Source organism: Eschscholzia californica, unplaced genomic scaffold (assembly GCF_041429995.1).
Source record: "Eschscholzia californica isolate CP2 unplaced genomic scaffold, dmEscCali1.0.p SCAF_1, whole genome shotgun sequence".
Classification (NCBI taxonomy): Eukaryota; Viridiplantae; Streptophyta; class Magnoliopsida; order Ranunculales; family Papaveraceae; genus Eschscholzia; species Eschscholzia californica.
The window spans coordinates 44,191,061-44,212,582 of NW_028238198.1; the positions used below are offsets into that span (position 1 = coordinate 44,191,061).

Below are 21,522 nucleotides of genomic sequence, written 5' to 3' on the forward strand. Positions count from 1 at the left end.
GTCTATATGTGTTATTTTGTGTTTGTGTAAGTGTTGTAGAAAATAAAGTATTCAAGGCAAGAAGTTAAGTTTAAAGGTTGTTTGAGTGTTCTTTTATCGTTGAAGGCGTCGACATTCTCGGGATTTCATCATCTTCCATTCCATCACTTGTATCCGTTGACTTTTAAGAGACATTATTAGAGGGTAGAGTGGGTGAGAAGGGTGAGTGAGCTTCCCCATTCCGTTAGTGGTTATTTCCATTCTTAAGAGATCATTTCGTTTTAGAACTTGTTATCCTCATTTAATTTTGTATGTGTTGAGTTTCCGTTATTCCATGCTCACACATGAGAGTGAACCATTACAATTCGATTTGAGTGATTTCATGTTTAAGAGCGTATGACCGTGAGGCTAAAGTCGAGGTGAAATGTGCTATGATAGGAAACAAGGTTTTGTAACTTTAGCCTTCGATGATACTCATGATGATGAGACATTTGCACTTGAGTATGAAACTATTAGTGAGGAGACTCTTAGCATGCTTTTGTGTTTATTGGTTTGGTTCATATGTTTGACATACTTAAGTCTCTCACTTGTTGATCATCACCTTATTTGCATCAATAGTTGAACCCTTATGTCTCTTAGAAATCTAGAACTTTGTGGGTGTATTCACTGGAAACCCTCACGAGACAAAACTCGTCCTTTAGGGGTAACCTAAGGGTTTAAAGGCTTGTTGCATACGCTAAATGCAATCGGGAGTCCTCCGAAAGTGAGCTAGGTTTACTTTATTGTCTTGTTTTGTTTGTTTGCTCGAGGACTAGCAAATTCTAAGTTTGGGGATGTTTGATGTGGCGCGAAAATGCCACATTTAGGTCACTTAACTTTGATGAGTTAGTTCTTTTCGAGTTTTATTTCTAATTATTTATGTGTTTTCATTGCTAGGTAGTTTATTTGGGGTTTGGCGTGTAATTCGGAATAAAGAGAGCGAATTATCACATTTTCATCTTATGCGGCAAAAGGGAAGAAAAGAGCACCAGGGGTATTTTGGTCATTTTGGTCAATATCAGAAGTCAAACAACAAGTGAGGTCAATGACGAGTCTGACGGTGAAAACGGAAGTCGATTCGGACGGAAAAGTTGTGAATGAAAGAAGCCGAGGTTCGGTCTTGAAACAAGGATTCTATGAAGGCACCCCTTGGTTCTAAATGTAGAGACAAGATGAAGGCACTCCCTTGCTTTAGAAAGAAGCCCAACCAAAGAGCCCAAAGAGGAAGAGAACAATAGAGATTCTATGGGCACCCTTTTTGGTCCAAGTCAAAAGTCTTTTATGATGGACAAAGTCAAGGGTTTGAAGTAGTCTAAAGACTTAGTCAAACTTTGACTAAGTCTAGGGTTTAACTCAAGTTAGAGAAAAGGGGTCAAAGACACTATTCATCATCTTCTTCACCAAGCTAACAAGAAGAGTGAGGAAGAGGAGGCTAGGTTTTGTTTGTTCTTGAGGGCTTTCTAGGGTTTGAATTTGAAGAGAGAGGAAGAGAAGAAGGAGAGGTCGGCCAAGCTAGGCCGGCCAACACATGAGGCCGGCCTGGTCTTGGCCGGAAGAGCAAGGTCGCGGCTGTTAGAGAACAGCAGCCCGAGCTCCATTGGAGCAGCTCGGGCTGGAGCAGCTCGGGCAGGAGCACTCAAGCACGGACGAGCACGGGACTAGCACGACAACAGCACACACCAACAAGAACAGCACGGGCTGTTCTTCACGAGACAGTGAGCTGCTCCGAGCAACAGCTTCTTCACGGGACGAGCTGTACTTCGCACGGGATGGCTGCTCCATAGCTCGGGACAGCACGGACCTTGCACGGGATGCGGCTACTAGCTGGAGGATGCTCGGGTTTGCTACATTTGGCCGGATTTTGAGTTGGCCGGAATTCCCCTTTCTTTGGCCGGATTTTTCATGGTGTTCCGACCACTTTTTTTGGCTGGAAACCGTAGGGCTTTTACTCCACATGTCATGGTCTTGCTACCCCTTGTGTTCGATTTGATTTTTGGTTGAAATTGCTTTGAGAGAGAAAGCTTGGTGAAGCTTTAATGGAGGTTGTGTTCTAAATGGAGAAGATGATGGTGGTCGCTATGGGGAACTGATGAGACATGAAAATGTCCCATCTGAATCTCTTAACTCGGGTTAGTTATTCTATTACGGGCAGTTACTCTGATAAATTATGTGTTTCTGTTTCCCCGGTGTCTTTTACGGAGTTCGGTGCGAAAAAATTGCTAATATCGGGAGAAAGACACACTTGAGGGTATTTCGGTCATTTAGAGATGAGGGTGTTCTGGAAATTTTAGTACTCGGTTGAAAAGTACAGTCCAAGACGAACCCAAGGGCGAAAACGGGAGTCCAATCGGAGTTCTGGCTGGAGAATCATAGCTAGTCAAAGTTGGGGTATAAATTAGTTGACCAAATCAGCTTGTGGACACGTGGCGCGTAAGTGGGAGGCAAAGCAGACGGTTCAGATAGGGAGAGGGATCGTTTCGGTTACAGAAAGTTGTACTTCGGGATCTTTTAAAGTTCTTAATCTCGTATACCCGCGTGCAAAGTTATACCGTACTCCCCAATCCGTCTACCATCCAGATCCGTTCCTTAGGAATCTGACGGCTGCCGAATCTTTTTATGCACGTGGGTCAATCTGAGCGCGCGCTGCAACCATTTCCAGCTACCCGCAATGCACTGAATCGTCCTTACATAACAACCACCATGTGATCACGCGATTGTCTCCCATGATTCTGTCTCTCTCTTTCCTATTTTATTTGAATTGGAAAAGAAGAGGGAAAAACAGAAGGTAGAGAGAGAATGAGAACGAGAATAGAAAGAGAAAGATGTTTCCTTTCTCTTCCCTAATTCTTCACCAAAACAGAGAAGGAAAGGATAGCTATAATAGAAAGAAACCGAGAGCTGAAGGAGGAAGGTGATATTTTCTTAGAGCTGGAAACCGAGAGAGGAGAGAGAAGGCTCTCGGTTATTAGTGATAGAAAATCTAGTGAGAGAAAGTGATAATTAAGAAATAGAAAGAGATCAGACAAGGTTTTTGGAGATAGAATTAAAGATTTTCAGAAAGGAAGGATTGCTTCGAGAAGGAAAGAATTGATGGATCACATATTTTGATTTCAAAATTGATTCGATTGAGAGATGACTCTCGGCAGTAGGGAGATTCTCTTACATATATATTGAAGAACAGAGAGAAGGATTTTTATCTCATCTTTGGGGGGGATCAATTCTCTCTAAGCTCAAACAGAATTTTAAAACAGAGAGAGAGAGAAATATTTGTAGTGAGAGAAAGGGAGTAATTTGTAGAGAGAGAAATTCAGTGAAATCAAAGTGATAAATCGATTGTGAATTAAACAGAGAAGATTATTACAGTGATTCTCATCTTCTTTATTCTATTTCTGTATTGTTGTTAGTTTTATGAGAGAGATAGATTAAAAGAGAGAGAAAAACAGAAAGTTTGATTTAGAGAACATAGCTTATCATCTCGGTTTTGTTTTGATCATCACTCATATTATTTATTTTTCTTTTTCTTTTTGTTTCTTCTTCTTTGTGAGAGAGAGGGAGATTACAGAGAAATAGAGAGAGATTATAGAGAGAGAGAGATCAGAAAACAGTAGAGAAAAGAGAGAAAACAGTGGAGAAAAAAAACCGTGGGAAATTTATTTTCCCACGGAGAAAATACTTCCGAGAAGACGAGAAAATCGTTTTCCCTAAGGGTCTGTTTGGCGGAATTTTGGGAAAAACAGAAGGAAATCATTTCCCTAAGGCCCTGTTTGGTTTGGAAATAGCGAAAAAGTTAAGTTTTCTTCCATTCTCTTTTATTATTCATATTTATTTGAATCTCGATCATGATTAGCTAAGACTCTCCATCTAGGGTTTTACGATGAAACCCATTTTTTGATCTTTTAGAGATATAATTTTTATTGATTAACTCTTGATTAATGCTTCATAGTTTAATTCGTTTTAGTTTGATAAATAGATTTTCTTTTCACTATTTATACTTTTCGATTTGATGCATCGTGCTTATGTTAAATCATTTAACGGTTCATACTTATTAATTGATAAATAGTAGTTTAGAGATTTATTTATTTAAAATAAAATGATTACATTGTTATGTTTTATTCGGTTTTAACGAAAACATCTCCCGGAATTAGGATAGTTCATTATCCGAAATTCTGAGTTATAAAAAAGAGAATTAACCATTTTAAGTATTTGTTTCTAAAAGTGATTTTATGTGGTGGAATCCTAAACCCTAGACTCCTCTCCCCATTTGAGTTCATTTTCATTCCCGTAATTTTATTTTAAAAACCAAAAACCAAATCATTTTACAATCTTATTACTTCCTAATTTTAGAATAGGTTTAACTAGTCTCTGAGGAACGAACCGGTCTTACCGGAATTATTACTTGACGCCCGTATACTTGCGGGTGGAGACCTATTTAGGAAACTTTTTAGGCCCATCAGGAACCCAAAATTTGCTAAGGGGAGATCGGCTGAACCTTATCTACTCATATTTTCCGACGAACCTATCCTCGAACTACATCGAAAAAGGGGGATTTCTCATCATCTTCTTTTCATTTATTACTTATCACCATGTTTAGCTAAATCAAGTGTGTCGATTATATGGATGAAATGTGATGAATTTGTGATTATGTTTGATATGATTTAATGTTTTGATAATAAATTGATGTTCTCTTATTTTGATTACTTGTTTCAATCGTTTTTCATGTGTCTTATCAAGTACTTCGCATAGTTAATCGATTAGGCAAAGTGATCGATATCGATCGTAGTCTAGATTCAAATTTCATGTGTCTTGTCATGCACTTCACATAGTTAGGCGACTAGACGACACATTCGATGACTCGGTTTTAATCGTTTAGGAAGTTTGTTTGACTAAGTATTATCTCAGGACATACGTAGTCCTTATGAACGTCAACCTTAGGAATCGAGACTAGATTTACATCAATCCATTCGATTGGACCGTACATAGTTATAGGCTTATTATCATGGATTCCCGGACTTCGACACCTCGCTCACTTATTTGTCTTTCGACTTTTGTTGCTTCCCGACTCTTGTTTCTCCGAACTCTTCTCTCAAATCTCTCTCGCCCTCTTACATTGATATTTTAGTTTGTTTTACTTGCTTTCTTCTTTGTTGCTTATTCGATTATAAACCTCACATTACTTTCTTTTATTTCCGCTTTTATTTAAGTAAGCCTTTAATATCTAGACCGAGGGATAAGACCCTTCGATATCCAAACTACCTTCCTATCCTTGGATCGATCCCGGCTTTGCCGGATTACTACTTGATACCTCCGCTTGGGTGTGCAACTTTTTCGGGTGCATCAATGTATGCTAGCTCATCAGGATCTTGGGGACACTGAGTCTTGCTTAGCGTCGTGCCATGTCTCATGGGTAGAAATCCTCTCTAAGAGTCTTCCATTTTGAATCTCCCAAGAATCTTATCGATATAAGTTTCTTGACAGAGTCCAATCATCTTCCTTGATCTATCTCTATAGATCTTGATGCCTAAAATATATTCTGCATCTCCTAGGTCTTTCATTGAAAAACACCTAAGCCACTCTTTCACGGAGTTAAGCATAGGAATGTTATTTCCAACGATCAGTATGTCATCTACATACAGGACCAAGAAAACTAGGTTGCTCCCACTAACCTTCTTGTATACACAAGATTCTTCTTCGTTCTTCAGAAAGTCAAACTCTTTGATTTTCTCGTCGAACCGAAGATTCCAGCTCCTACTTGCTTGCTTCAACCCGTAGTAGGACCTTTAAAGCTTGCAAACTTTTCCAACATTTTTGGAGTCCTCAAAACCTTCAGGTTGTGTCATGTACACATCCTCTTCCAGTTTTCCGTTCAGGAAGGCGGTTTTGACATCCATTTGCCATATCTCATAATCGTAATGAGCTGCAATTGCTAGAATAATCCTAATGGACTTAAGCATTGTGACAGGGGAAAAGGTTTCTTCGTAGTATATTCCTTGGACTTGTCCGTAACCTTTTGCCACGAGTGTAGCTTTGAAAACGCTTACGTTTCCATCCTTGTCTGTTTTCATCTTGAAAATCCATTTGCATCCAATGGGTTCTACTCCATCGGGCAAATCAACCATGTTCCAAACTTGATTTTTTCAGACATGGATTTCATGGCTTCCAGCCATTTTTCGGAGTCTGGGCTCGTCATAGATTGTTTGTAGGTGTTGGGTTCATTATCTTCTATCAACAAGATCTCTTGTCGTTGAGATAATTCAATCAGCCTTGCGGACCTACGTGGGGCGTGAACAACAGGTGAGACACTCTCAACTCCTTGAGGGTTCTCTTGCGAATCTCATTCGCTTTGCGCGGGAAGATCTCCGAGATCTACTATCTCTTCCTCTGTTCCCTTTTCTATTGGTTCTGAATAGTTAGGGATCGCGACTTCTGACATCGGTACGACGGGGTAAGTTTGTTGCTCGAACCTAATCTCTTCGATCTCTATATTTCTCCCACTTGTCTTCTTGGAAAGAAACTCCTTTTCAAGGAAGACACCATCACGAGCAACAAACACTTTGTTCTCTGATGGGTTGTAGAAATAATACCCCTTTGTCTCTTTTGGATATCTAACAAAGAAACATTTGTCTGATCTTGGTGCTAGTTTATCTCCTTGTAAACGTTTTACATAAACATCGCAACCCCAGACTTTGAAAAAAGACAACTTTGGAACCTTTCCTGTCCATAACTCATATGGTGTCTTTTCTACAGCTTTTGACGGAGCTCAGTTTAGTGTGAAAGCGGACGTTTCTAGAGCATATCCCTAGAAGGTGTTAGGAAGATCGGCTAAGTTCATCATCGATCGAACCATGTCCATCAAGGTTCGATTTCTCCTTTCGGACACACCGTTCATCTGAGGTGTTTCTGGTGGAGTGAGTTGGGATACTATTCCGCAACTCCTAAGATGATCCTCAAACTCTTGACTCAAATATTCACCACCTCGATCTGATCGAATGGCTTTTATTTTCTTGCCAAATTGATTCTCTACTTCGTTCTGAAATTGTTTGAACATTTCAAACGATTCCAACTTATGCTTCATAAGATATATGTAACCATATCGAGTGAAGTCATCGGTGAACGTTATAGGTCCGCATACATCTCTATGTATCAGTCCTAATGGTTCACTCACTCAATCACCTTTCCCCTTGAAGGATGATCGTGTCATTTTGCCCACTAAGCATGGTTCACATGTATCGTATGATTCAAAATCGTACGATCCCAGAAGTCCATTCGCAAGAGACACCGAGTGTGTTGACTTGATCTCCCTTCCTTTCGGACTGCTAGGACTTACTAGAAGGTTGAGAAGAACACTTCTTCTTGACTAGATTGATAGAACAGGAGCTTTTTCTCTATAACCCTCTCTCTCCATTAGCTGTATATTGAGAGAGAGAGATAGAGCTGTATATTTTTCTTCTAGAGAAAAATCCACACCTTTTCTGTTCTCTAATGACCCTATATATAGAGAAACCTTAATTAGAATCATATTCAGATTATGTCTTTCTATTTTCGGGTCATAGAAAAGATAATTACCAAAATACCCTTTTAGGGTATTTTGGCTATCCCCTTTAGTATGGCCGGCCAGGGCAGTCCACTATGGATTTATATGGCCGGCCCACTCACCTTGGTCGACCATCATATGGCCGGCCCAAAAAGCCTTGCTCCGGGCACCTCTCTTAGGCTATGTTCTTTCTATCTTGTTCTGAATCTCCATTCGAACCTTTTCGGCTTATTTAGTTGGATCCAATCCATCTTTAGCCTGTTCCCGTCTAGTCAAGTCTCTCCGATCAAGTTACCACTCTTATGTGTAACCCGTTGTAAGATCCAGTCTATGTTAGCCGCGAATCATCGAATTGATCCGACGATTGTAGTTGGCTTCTAGCAAAGCATTACGACCCTAATTGGACCGGACTGGATGATCTTCACAGTATGGTCATCGTTATCCTAGCTGACAAATTGATCGCATTGCCATCTTGGTCGAAGGACACTCCTTCGGAAGGACATCTCCTTCAGACCGAACAGATATATCCTTCACGGCCTTTACTTTTGCTATCTGTATCTGCAAGATTTCCTCCCTTCCTTTCATTAGGGGGGGTGTATGTTGCAAAGTCAGCCCTCGGCCTCCTGGCTCGCTCTCGTTCCCGGGGTAACCTGACTTCTCCCCTTTCTCTTTTTCGAGGGCGCTCACTTTCGTAAGGAATATTGGCCACCTCTTTCATCTGCAAATAATTCTCCTATGTTCTGATAAATTGTTGCAACCTTTCTATTAGACCTGCGAGGGTGCCTGGCTTTCTCCCTGAGATATCTTTGATTATGTCGTCTTGTCTGAGACCTCTCTTTAGGGCAATAAAAGCAACGTTTGATTCTAGGTCGGGAACTTGAACCATAAGGTTGCGAAATCTCTGCCAGTAGCTCGCCAGTGTTTCACTTTTTCCTTGTACTACGTTGAACAGCTCTTCGGTCCCTCTCTTGATACTCGTGCTTCCTTAGAAAGCCTCGTAAAAAGCTTGGGCGAGCTGGTCAAAAGACTTTATTGACCCCGGGGCTAGCGCTTGGTACCATGCCTGAGCTGGCCTTTTTAGGATTGTGGCGAATACCACACACCATATATTTCGGCTGGTCGTGCATAAATTCATCCTCGCAGCATAGTTGTCAATGAATACCCCTGGAACTTCCACGCCGTGATAGTGCTCCAGCGTGGGACACTTGAAGTTGGCTGGTTTTTTGGATTCCAGTATTTCCCGGCAGAGAGGTGGCTGCCGAATTACTGTCCTTCCCCAGAGTTTGTTCTTCTCTTTTTCTCTTGTTAATTCCGCTACTTGGTGTATAACCAACTCGCATAGGGTGGGGTCGTCCACACACCCCTCGCCTATCCCAGCATTCCTGGGGGTATAAGGTTCGTCTGGATTTTGCACGCCTTATTCCCTCAAGATACTCTCCAGACGCATCTGGTCGCCTGGTTGTAGAGTTAGGGCCTCAGGTGTGTACGTCTCTCCAGGCGAGAAGAGCCTTCTCGCGAACGTCTTGAGAACTTCCTTCCTCTCATTAGGTACCGCGGCCCTCTTGCCTATCTCAGCCTTGCAGAGGCTTTCCTCCAATCGTTTTGCGTCCTCGTCCCTTCGGAGGTATACAGTCTTGAGTTATTCGAGTTCTGTCACGAGATCATGTACGCTCTGGGATCTATGGGATGTCCCATGTGGAGTGTTCTCGTTTGAAGACATGTTTGCCTGAAGAACTCAGGGAAGTAGATAGTTCTGAAAAAATATTGAGTAGGATTTGAGTTACCGAATGTGATGATTTGTTGGAGAGATCCCCTCCTTCTAGCGCCAAATGCTGATGTCAAAAATTGGCTCCCGGTTAAATTAGCATGAAAAAGGGAGTTGATGCATGACAGCCTCCGTTATGATAGAATATTCTGTCTAGAGAGGCGAGATTCCTTTGCTCAGCTCTACTTCTCTGCTCTGCTCCGCTTCTCTGCTCCCTACTTCTTGCTCCAGCTCCTGACTCTTAGCTTCAGCTCCTGATTCCTTGCTCCTGTTCGTCAGTTCCCAAAGAAGGGAAAACCTGCAAAGGTTTTGAAAACCGCTCCGACGTTCAAGACAGTCAGGTTGCTCCTTGCAGTAAAAGAATGAATATTGATTGATCCTTTTGTGAGCGAGTTATGAGAACTCCGAGTTTTGGGTGATCTTTTTGGGAGAAGAGATTGTGTCCTGAGAAGGACGATGTGGGGGGGCCTTTTATAGGCGATGTTAGGCCGACTATGATCAGTGGCGGTGGTGAGGCGGTTGTCGTCAAACCAATATAGAAGTTACCTCTTTTGCATATCTAGGGTTTCTCTTCGAGTCTATCCCGGATCTCTGGTAAGTGAAAGTTCCTAAGTTCAAGGATACTTCGTTTTTATCTTTGCCAGAGTGATAGACTCTAAAGGAGAAGTTTCCTCCTTTAGATACGTGGAGTCCAACCGGGCTTAAACACTTCTAGATGTGTAACCGACTGAGATCTTTCTAGAAAGTCCGGGATTAAGTCATTAGGTTGCGCAGTGCTTATATCTTCCCAGTTCTGGGCGTAAGATATGGGCCGAACCTGTGGAGACCCCCCTTATTCCTTTAGAGATCCCAGGGCTGATCTGTCCATGCCAAGGGCGTTTTGTGTAGAGCTGGTTTCTTCTGGCCGACCTCCCTGTTGTGGGAATGTGCGGTGGACCATCAGGGGTTTTAGTTGTCCTGCTGCCTCTGTTCCAAGAGACTTCTGGTTTGATCTTTGACTCTTCAGACGTTAGTCAACGTCTGGACATTTTATGCATCATCAGAAGGTACACTCCTTATGCATACTAAAATGGGTAAAATTTTATTTGATCCTGGTGCCATGTGCACATTTATCTCTGTTTCTTTTGTTCGTAAGTTACCCATAGCGCTAGATCGATGTGGAAGATCTTTTTCAGGGTTTTCTGCTTGGGGTGGTCTGATTGTGATAGACCACATCTGTACGGGGTGCATTATTAGATTCGGCGAGCGAGATTTCGTTGCAGACCTTTTTGTGCTTGAATTGGTACGGTATGATGTGATTTTAGGCATGGATTGGTTTGCCTCACACTAGCACTTGTGGACTGTTATGCCAAAACAGTCACATATTTTCTTCTAGGGGAAGAAGTGTTTACAGTGTTAGCATTGACTAGTCCGATTAGAGAGGTTCACTTGAGCAACGTAGAGCTAGAAGAGCATCTGGTAGTGAGTGAGGGGCTTGATAGTATTGATGTGATTAGTGAGCACCACGATGTGTTCAGAGATGTACCAGGGTTGCCACCACGCAGGGAGATTGACTTCTGCATTCATTTGGAACCGGATACCAAGCCTATAGCTCGGACTCCTTACCGAATGGCTCCGATAGAACTGCGAGAGCTTAAGGACTAGATTCAGAAATTACTAGATCAAGGGTTCATAGGTCAGAGTAGTTATCCTTGGGGTGCACCTGTTATTATGTTAAAAAGAAAGATGGGTCAATGCGGTTGTGTATCGATTATAGAGAGCTCAACAAGGTTATTGTGAAGAATAAATATCCTTTGCCAACGATTGATGACCTGTTTGATCGACTGAGAGGGACCAAGTGGTTCTCTAAGATTGACTTGAGGTCAGGGTACCATCAGTTACGAGTCCGAGAGGAGGACCTTCCGAAGACGGCATTTGTGACACGTTATGGTTCATATGAGTTTCTTGTTATGTCATTCGGTTTAACTAACGCTCCTGTAGTGTTTATGGATCTCATGAATCGGGTGTTCAAGGACTTCTTAGATAAATTTGTCATTGTTTTTATTGATGACATTCTTCTCTACTCCAAGACTAAGGACCTTTGACGAATCTTACAAAGAAGGGAGTGGTCTTCTCATGGGCTGCAAAGTGTGATGAGGCTTTCAAAGAACTTAAGACAAAGTTGACTACGAAAACGGTGTTGATCATTCCAGAGAGTGACACCAGATTTGTGATTTATACTGATGCTTCTATTCAGGGTTTGGGTTATGTATTGATGCAAAAAGATAAAAGTGGTTGCTTATGCTTCTAGGCAGTTGAGGCCACATGAGCAAAACTATCCAACTCATGACTTAGAGTTGGCAGCTATAGTGTTTGCCTTGAAGATTTGGAGGCACTATCTGTATGGTGAGAAGTTCGATCTCTTTACCGATCATATGAGCCTCAAGTATCTCTTCTCACAAAAGGAGTTGAACATGCGTCAACGCAGGTGGTTGGAGTTGATGAAGGATTATAACTTCACGTTGCAGTACCACCAGGGTAAGGCAAATGTGGTAACTGATGCACTAAGCCGAAAACCGAGGGGTATCGTGGCAACATTGATGATGAACCAGTGGAAGATGTTGGAGGATGTGGCAACATATGCCATTGACGTTGTGGAGTCAAGAGTTGACTCGTTATTTTTTGGTAGTATGGTTGTTAGACCATCTTTGCTGAACCGTATTGTGGATGCTTAAATTGATGATGAGTGGTGCCAAAAACAGGTTTCGTCTATGCAAGACACCGATACTGAATTCAGTACTGGGCAGGACGGCGGATTGAGATTTCGAGGGAGGTTATATGTACCAACAGATCCGGTCTTGAGACGCGATATATTAGATGAAGCACACCGAAGTAAGTACATAGTTCACCGTGGGGGTAACAAGATGTACAGGGACTTGAAGAGACAGTACTGATGGTCAGGGATGAAGAAAGATGTTGCGGAGTATGTGAGGAAGTGTAATGTGTGTCAGATGGTGAAAGCGGAAAATCGACATCCATCGGGACTCTTGGAACCGTTGCCCATTCCAGAGTGAAAATGGGAGAATATATCGATGGACTTCATCACAGGTTTACCGCGTTCTAGTAGAGGCTTTGACGCCATTTGGGTGATAGTAGACAAGTTGACTAAGTCGGTTAACTTCCTACCAGTGAAAAGGACAGATAGTGGAGATCGACTGACACAACTTTACATCAAGGAAAAAGTCAGGTTGCATGGAGTTCGGGCGTCTATTGTTTTAGACAGAGATTCGTCCTTTACTTCACGGTTTTAGAAGAGTTTTCAAACTTTTATGGGGACATCTTTACATTTCAGTACAGCTTTTCATCCTCAGACTGATGGACAGACAGAGCGAGTTAATAGAGTACTTGAAGATATGTTGCGATGCTCAATACTAGATCTTGGAGGGAGTTGGCAAGATCACTTTCCTTTGGTGGAATTTGCATATAATAATAGCTACCAATCTAGTATTGGCATGGCACCTTTCGAGGCATTATACGGGAGACCTTGTCGGTCACCATTGTCTTGAACAGAGGCAGGTGACGCTAAACTAGAAAGACCAAAGGTGATTCGTGATACTTCTAAGAAGATTACTTTGATTCGGAGTAGGCTCCAAGCAGCTCAAAGTTGTCAGAAAAGTTATGCTGACAAGCGATGCAAAGATTTGGAGTTTATCGTTCAAGATGAGGTCTTGTTGAAGGTGTCACCTATGAAAGGTGTTTTACGATTCGGTAAGAAAGGAAATTTGGCTCCCAGATATATTGGACCTTTCAGAGTAGTTCAGAAGGTGGGAAAGGTAGCCTATCGCCTTGACTTGCCTGCAAGTTTGGCAGGAGTTCAAAATGTATTTCACATTTCGATGCTACGAAAGCACGTGAGAGATGGAGATCAACATTCAGTCGTAGACTACCATTATTTGGAGCTCCAGCCAAATGTATCTTATGAAGAGGAACCGGCTCAGATTATTGATCGTAGAGAGCATGTCCTTCGACGAAAGACCATTCCCATGGTCAAGGTTTAGTGGCATCACCACAATGACAAGGAAGTTACTTGGGAGCGGGAAGATGATATGAAGCTTCGTTATCCTCACCTTTTTCTCTCGACATGTACATTCAATTTCGAGGACGAAATTTTGTTTTAGGAGGGGAGATTGTGGTACCCAGTTTTCTTTATGAGGGTGCCGTTAAAAAATAAGTGGGTTCATATAGCATATACATACCTAGATTTTCTTTTTGCCCTTTTAATTAATAGTAACCCTAACATCTTTATTTCTTTTTCTCTCACTCCTAAAGAACAAGGTTGAGAAGGGGATTCTAGAGTGAGAAAGTGAGATTTTAGATAGAGAAAGTGAAGAAGGAAAAGGAGGAGCTTGAAAGGGATTTGCTAAAGGGTTTAGTTCTTCTTCTTAGTGCTACATATCAAGTAGATATTTTCTTTCCTAGAGTTTACATGGCTCTCTTCAATTTTAAACCTACTTTTTAATAGTTAGAACTATAATAGCTTTAAACTATCAATTGTTACTAGATTATCATCAACTTAAAACCAATTAGTGATACAATAGACATATACTACAATTAAAAACTAATTACAACAACAATATAGTAACCCAAGACACTACAAAAATAGGCTTTATTGCCGACGGCCGTTGCCGACGGCTTAAACCAAAACCGTCGGAACAGATGTTATAGTCGACGGTTTTTAGTGGATCCCGTCGGGAGAAGTAGACAAATGCCGACGCCTTACCAAAATACCGTCGGCAGATACCACCACGGTAACAACCCGGTCTTTCGCTTCGCCTACGGGTGGGCCGACGGAGCTAAAAACCGTAGGCAGTTGAACCTGAGACGACGGTTTATTACTTTCCGTCGGCGACAAATGGGCGCCAAAATTTTTGGGAAGAAATTTTCGCGGCAATGCGAAAATGATACCGCAAAATTTATTGTGCCGACGGAAAGAATTTCAGTTTCCGTCGGGGGTGTGAAATATTTTCCCAGTTTCTATTTTCAATTGAGACCTCCGCCGACGAATTTTTGTTCTTCGTCGGCGCAAGTCTCTTATGCCCTAGACATAACTTTCTTTTTACATATCGCCTTTCCACTTTCTTTCATCTCTTGTTTTCTTGTTTCTTCCATCGCCTGTTTCCTCAATCTCTCTCCATCACAAACCATCCAGTTTCTTGATGTTGAAGACGATGAATCAATCAGGTAAATAGATTGAAGACGATGAATCAATCGTGTTCTAATTTGTTCTTGTTTTACATTAGCTTATCTTCCTTTTTCTATACTTTTTTTTTGTGTAGTTAGGTTGTGAACTTATCTCCTTCATGTACATTAGGTTTGATTATCTTCGATTTAGGTTATATTTTATCATCGTCATCACCAGATTATCTTCGAATTAGGTTAGTAGTTAAGTTTGTGTATTTTTTTCTTTGACTTGCTAACAGGTTAAATAATAGAGATGAAGAAAACTACTCGTTCTTCTAGGGTTTATCTTTAATCTCCACTTCCTCTCTCAAGGATTTCTGGTAAGGGTTTCAAGTTTAACTTTCTCTCATATCTTTTTCAAAAAGAAAAGTCGACGACAGCAAGCTGCCAAGCAACTAGGGTTTTATCTTAAATTTCGGTTTCTCTCTCAAGTTTCATTTTTGGAATACACCAACGTTGGGAATACTCGGATTTCTTGTGAGTACTCTATACTCGATTTCATTCTAATCACTTCGATCTGTAATTTTTAAAAGACTCTGAAATCTGAATGATTTGATTTATAGAGATTATTGATCCTAATTTATCATGACTTAGATATAAATTTGCTTCTCCTTTTAAGAAATTCATCAAGAAATTGATGAGTCTCTTTCAGAATTGTTGAGATGGTTTAGGTTGCAGCCTAACTGTTTGATGAAATTACTCAAAAGTTTTTGTTTACAGACCACTTGAAAGTTAGAAATAGCAAATTTAAGATTTACAATATTCAACTGCTGATGATTATGATCTATGAACTATGATTCAAAATTGCAAAAATCTATAGTTGTTTTTGAGAAAATTACTCATATTGTTTTTGTTTGGATTACTTATTGGCAGTTTTTGTTCTTTGGTTAAGCTAGAGAGGGAGCTTCTGAGTTTGTGTTTTTTGGGGAAATCAAGAAATTGCAAAAATTTATAGCTTATCTTACAGGTAATATTCCCAACTTTGTTTGTTTTTCATTTACTTATTAGCTTGGTCTGTGTTTGAAATATGTATCATGTTTTAGCATAAGCATGTATTATTCAGACATGGTACTAACTTCATTAAATATATCATGGATTCATGAGTACTTATTTTACTATATACTATTGTTAGATGGCTTGATTACAAAATAACAATATCGTTTTACACATTTTGTTCCCATGATTACCAAGAGATATAGGGCAAATTGAAGGTTGAATTTGATGGTTTCATTTTATTTGGAGGTTAGTGATATGTGCCCTTTGTTTATTTTGGTTGTTCTTTGTTGTTTTTTTCTGAATTTCTTCATGTTTTAGAGTCTAATTAGAAGCGGGTCTTGTTGGAGATGGAGTTGAGTTTTTGAATTTTATGTCACTTGCCTCATAAATATACAAAAAGTTGTTCACCTAGTAGTAGTTGGATTGCTTTGCTTTGTGTATTAGGATTTAGATATAAGAAGCTTGTTGATTTCAGATTTTAGGGATTTGCTATTAGACTTGACTAGTGTGTTGCAGAATGTGCCCTTTCTTCATGTCCTAGACTTCATTAAAAATATTTTAGGATTAGTTTTCTCTCATGGGTTTCTCTGTATGTATTGCATCTCTTTAGCTGCTTATGAGTTATGATTATCTTCTAAATTGTTGTTGTGATTTTCACCATTGGAATTAGCTTGAGCTCCATGACAATGGGTATGTCTTAGGTTTCTTTTGTGGGTCATATAACCAGTCCTAAGATTCATTTCCTTGAAAGAAAAGAATGCCAATTGTCTTATCTGTAGTTTATAGATGTAATGCCCTTTGCCACTTCGGAGATGTTGGATGTTCTCTTGGTTAAGTTTAATATCTCCACCCTATATTATGTGAATTCAGCTTGTTGGCTGAACACTCTGCTTCACCTTTACTCTCACGTTACTGGCTTCTTAGCAAACTAACATTTCTTGTTTTGATATTAGCTTGCCTGTCTATTATCTTCTCGTAGTTCTGTTTAATGCTTTTAAAGTATTTCTTATATTGGTTTTCAAGTTTAGTTTACCAATGTGGAAAAAGTAATGCTTCAGTCTTGATCTTTGACGAGTACTAAGGTTGTTATATCCTATGTGTTACTCTGAAGATGGTTAAAGTGTTTATTCTTAAATGTTGAGATGGTTAGCTGTTTGGGTTAGAAGTAGCGCCCCTTGAATGTTTAGTCAAGTACTAACTATTCTATCTGGATTATCACACTGATATAGTGTTCTAAACCCTAAATTATGTCTGGGTGTCTTATCTGTTAAATACTTCTATTGTCTCAGTTAGTGTTTGGGTGTTCTTATTCTCTTTCCTCGTGCAGATTTTCGAGAAAAGCCCAACTAAGATCAAGAACTATGGTATCTGGCTACGATACCAAAGCCGAACAGGGTACCACAACATGTACAAGGAATACCGTGACACTACTCTCAACGGCGGTGTAGAACAGATGTACACCGAGATGGCATCCCGTCACAGGGTGAGGTCTCCTTGCATCCAAATCATCAAGATAGCAACCATCCCTGCCAAACTCTGCAAGAGAGAGAGCACTAAGCAATTCCACAAGAAGGATATCAAGTTCCCATTGGTTTTCAAGAAGGTTAGGCCACCATCCACGAAGTTGAAGACCACATACAAGGCAACACGGCCCAACTTGTTCAAGTGAGGTTTGTGGTTTATCGTCGTTGTCAAGTTATTTAGTTTGATCATTTATATACAAATGATGTTGTTGTTGTTGTTGTTGGTAGTAACATATAGTTTACGTTTGTAAAATGTTCAAAATTTGGCAAATTTATCTATAGATTTATGTTTTATAAATTTGTTTCGATGTCTATGTTATGATGAAACGGAAGGTTATTATTGTTCAATATATTGCTGCAGTTTAAAAACCACCTGCGGCAACATCGGGTAAATTTTTTTTTTTTGTAATTTTGATAAATATTGCCGACGGTAATTATTTCTAATACACCGTCGTCATCACAATGTGATTCCTAGGAAAGTAACCGGAATTGCCGACGGAGTGGGTATTTAGGAGAGCGTCGGCACTACCACTCCCGACGGTATGTTGTCGTCGGCAGATTCGTCGGCAATAGTATCCCCGACTCTTATATAGCCGACGTTTTCTGAGCCGTCGGTAGTCACTTCTGCCGACGGTTTTTGTTAGTTGCCGACGGTTTTATGCCGTCGGCAATAACCTTGATTTTTGTAGTGAGACCATTATAGTTATATTAATGGAGTATATATATACCAGGAAAGCAACTTAGTCTATTAAAGTTACATATATATAGTATAAATACACCCGGACAGTAGCCTAGATGCTAAGAATTATTTGTGTTTATGTTATTGATATTCTTAATTGATTGTATAAGATGATATGTATGATATTGGAGCATAAGTGCTAGCAATAGTTGTGTGTGATATATATTACTTTAGGTTGTTAACCTAGAAAGCATAGGCTTGTCGGAACTAAGAATGGTTGGCTCGACATGTGGGTCGATTGCAAACAATAGTTATTGATGTGATATTAGATAACTTGGTGGACCATGATCTTGAGATCTATTAATGGATTGAACTAAGACTGGTTGGCTCGACATGTGGGTCGATGCAAACACGGGTTTGTCAATGTGATATTGGACAACCCAGTGGACCAGGGCTTAAGTTCTAATTTAGATTGACGGTTGTAATCCATAAGTAATCGATGGTTGGCTCGATAGGATGATCGATGCAAACACTGAAGGATTTATCCGTTCGGTCTGAAGGAGATGTCCTTCCGAAGGAGTGTCCTTCGACCAAGGTGGCAATGCGATCAATTTGTCAGTTAGGATAACGATGACCACACGTAAAGATCATCCAGTCCGGTCCAATTAGGGGTCGTAATGCTTTGCTAGAAGCCAACTACGATCGTCGGATCAAGGAGTTGATTCGAGGCTAACATAGACCGGATCCTACAACGGGTTACACATAAGAGTGGTAGCTTGATCGGAGAGATTTGACTAGACGGGAACTGGCTAAAGTTGGATGGGATTCAACTGGAAAGGCCGAAAGGGTCCGAATGGAGATTCGGCACAAGATAGAAGGAAGGCTCTTTGGGCCGGCCATGAGATGGCCGACCAGAGTAAGTGGGCCGGCCACATAAGGCCCATAGTGGGCTGCCCTGGCCGGCCACACTTAAAGGGATTATCAAAATACCCCAAAAGGGTATTTTGGTAATTATCTTTTCTGTGACCCAGAAAATAGAAAACCTAATCTGAATGAGATTCTAATTAGGGTTTGTCTATATATTGGGTCAGTTGAGAACAAAAAAGGTGTGGATTTTTCTCTAAGGAAAAATATACAGCTCTCTCTCTCTCTGAATATACAGCTATTGGAGAGAGAGGAATATAGAGAAAAAGTTCCCATTCTATCAATCTAGTCAAGAAGAAGAGTTCTTCTCAACCTTCTAGTAAGTCCTAGCAGTCTGAAAGGAAGGGAGATCAAGTCTATTCACTCGGTGTCTCAAGTAGAGGAGCTACAGTTGGAGCTCTCGATCTTTGCATGCGATTGGAATGGTTCGAGGGAAAAACGCGTTAAGGTATTTATCCCTCTCTAGTTCATTGATTAGTTTATGCATGTCGATCCTGGGCAATCTAGTGTTAAACATGAGATGTTTGAGATTCCGCTTACAACACTAGTTAGTGTATAGGATACACAAAACCCTTCAGTGGCATACGAGCCGGTTGCATGAAACTATCTCTGACTAGTCGAATTAGATTCGAGCTTGATTGATTAGATGATTTTATGTTTAAATAGGGATTTAGACATGAAATTGATTAGTTTAAATTAGATTTAGACTTAATCGGATAGAAAATTGAAAGAGTTTCAATGGGAAGACTTTAAAATTTGGTGTTTTTGAAAAGAGTTTTCAAAATAAAATTTTAGAGTGGATGGTTTTTTGAAAAGAGTTTTCAAATTGCTGAGTTTTGGATGAAGAATCATCAAAACAGCAGCAAAAAGTTGGAATTTTTTGAAAAATTGGAAGAAAACAGGGTGCTGTCCAGGAAACCGGACTGACCAGGACGCGTCCCAGTCCTTCCCGGATTGGGAATCCGAGAGCGTCTCGGATTAGGACGCGTCCGAGTTTCTCGGACAGAAAGACGCGTCCGAGAGCGTCTCGGACTGGGAGTCCGAGAGCGTCTCGGACAGGGATCCCGAAGGATCCGCGTCAGGCACCTGAGGTCGCGTCCAGATGCGACCACAGAGAGAAGTCCGGACGCGTCTCGGATTGAGAATCCGGACGCGACCAGGACTGGACCTTCCAGAACGCGTCTAGGACGCGTCTGGTGAGACCAGAAGCTGTCTCGGACTGGGAGTCCGAGAAGCATAGGCTTGGGCAGAGCGTCTAGGACGCGTCTGCGGAGGTCAGGAAGCGTCTGGCCTAGGGCCAGGACGCGACCACCCGAGGGACACAGCACGGTCTGGAACGTGCCAATCCGGGTCCGACCTTGGTTCGGACCTTGACCGAGACTTGACTAGGTCTAGTCAAAGGGTCCCTTGACCAAGTTTGACTTAAGTCTTTGGAGTTAGACTCGGGTCTTTTGGGCCTTGACTTAAGTGGGAGGTTTCGATTTTCTTCTTCCGACTTTGACCATATTTTTTCCGAAAGCGACCTGGGCCCACCAAAGCCTGAGTCGGAGTTTTTCCAAAACGATTTCAAAATCTTTTGAGATAAAACCAAACGAGCCATTAGTGGGACTTAAGACACGTTAGACATAGAGATGTCGGTAGTATCTCCCGAAAAGCTATCTAGAACATAGCAAACTTAGATTCGACCTGAGTAAGCGAATCTCATACATACTTGGGTGTTTTATGAGTGTCATATTATTATGTATGTATGGATGTGAATGCGGGTTCTAGTATGGCCATAGAATTGTTCTATCTTGTTTTTAAGCACGGATGGGTGCCCGATGTAATTAATTTAATTTCAAGTTTTATACGATCTGCGAATCGTTGAGTCTTGTAATTAGAGTTTAAAGGTACAATTGAGTCCATTGAAGAGCCAAAGGATGAGATCGTGGTTCGAGTGGGAGAATTCAATGGATGTTCGAGGATGGAGATCCAGGCGAACGGAGGCTAAACAAGCAAAGAACCTAAGAAGATTAGATCTTTTAGGTTAGGGGCCATACTAGGATCATATCTGCTTGATTTATTTTCTCGCGCGCATTTACTTATTTACGTTTTGTGTGGTGTATGATTATGTTAGAGTTCACAGTAATGCATGCAAACAAAAACGTAAGAGTCCCCAAAAAGAATTTTGAGTAATGCCTACCCAGATTAAGACACCTGTTGCGCCCTTGTTCATCGATGGTGGGTCATGCCAAAGCAGGGTGCCATCTTTTACCTCGGGACAATACGGGTAGACCTATGAAGAGGTCTACCTGTCTAAATGGTTATTCTCATCGAGTCAGCAAAAGAGTTTTGGATTTCGAGGCAAAAGGATGAATTTAACACATAAGTGTTATTCATCAACCAAGAGTCATATGAGATATGATCAGTAAGGAGTTACTCACCCAGGAGGGTGAAGTTAAGGGCAGTGCCAAAGTACGCTTAGCTTCACAGGAATGGGGTCTTGGAATCGTATTATTCATAGGGGGACGTTTTTCATTGAATAATATGGCAAAAAGTGTTTTTGCGTAAACATTGAATGTAGTACTTAGCAAAATCCTTATTTTGTTTCTGTAGAGTAGAGATGGCAAATAGGATTAGTTCACGTTTAGATAGAGATCTATACGACTTTCTAGATTGGGAGGAAGATCAGAGAAGAGTTCTCGATGCTTCAAAGAAAGAAAGCGTAATAGAGCTACCAGAAAGGGAAGTGGAAGTCGGTGCCTATGTTATAGAGGTCAATTTGGCAGATATGGCTGACTCTCCCTCATGGGTATATGATACCGGATGTGGAGCACACATAATTTCAGAATTAGATGAGCTCAAGGAGGTCAGGTATCTGACAAAG

General features: G+C 40.9%; 2 long non-coding RNA genes across 2 annotated transcripts in view; both read left to right on the plus strand.

Annotated features, from left to right (window-relative positions):
• The window catches only part of LOC147567048 (uncharacterized), a 30,598-nt gene that overhangs the window by 5,012 nt on the left and 4,064 nt on the right, over positions 1-21,522 (plus strand). The gene's annotated exons all lie outside the window — the stretch shown is intronic.
• LOC147567049 (uncharacterized) lies at positions 14,207-17,351 on the plus strand. The gene is made up of 4 exons (XR_015230662.1): positions 14,207-14,534; positions 14,774-15,011; positions 15,408-15,501; positions 16,858-17,351. It is a non-coding gene; the product is annotated as an uncharacterized LOC147567049 (long non-coding RNA).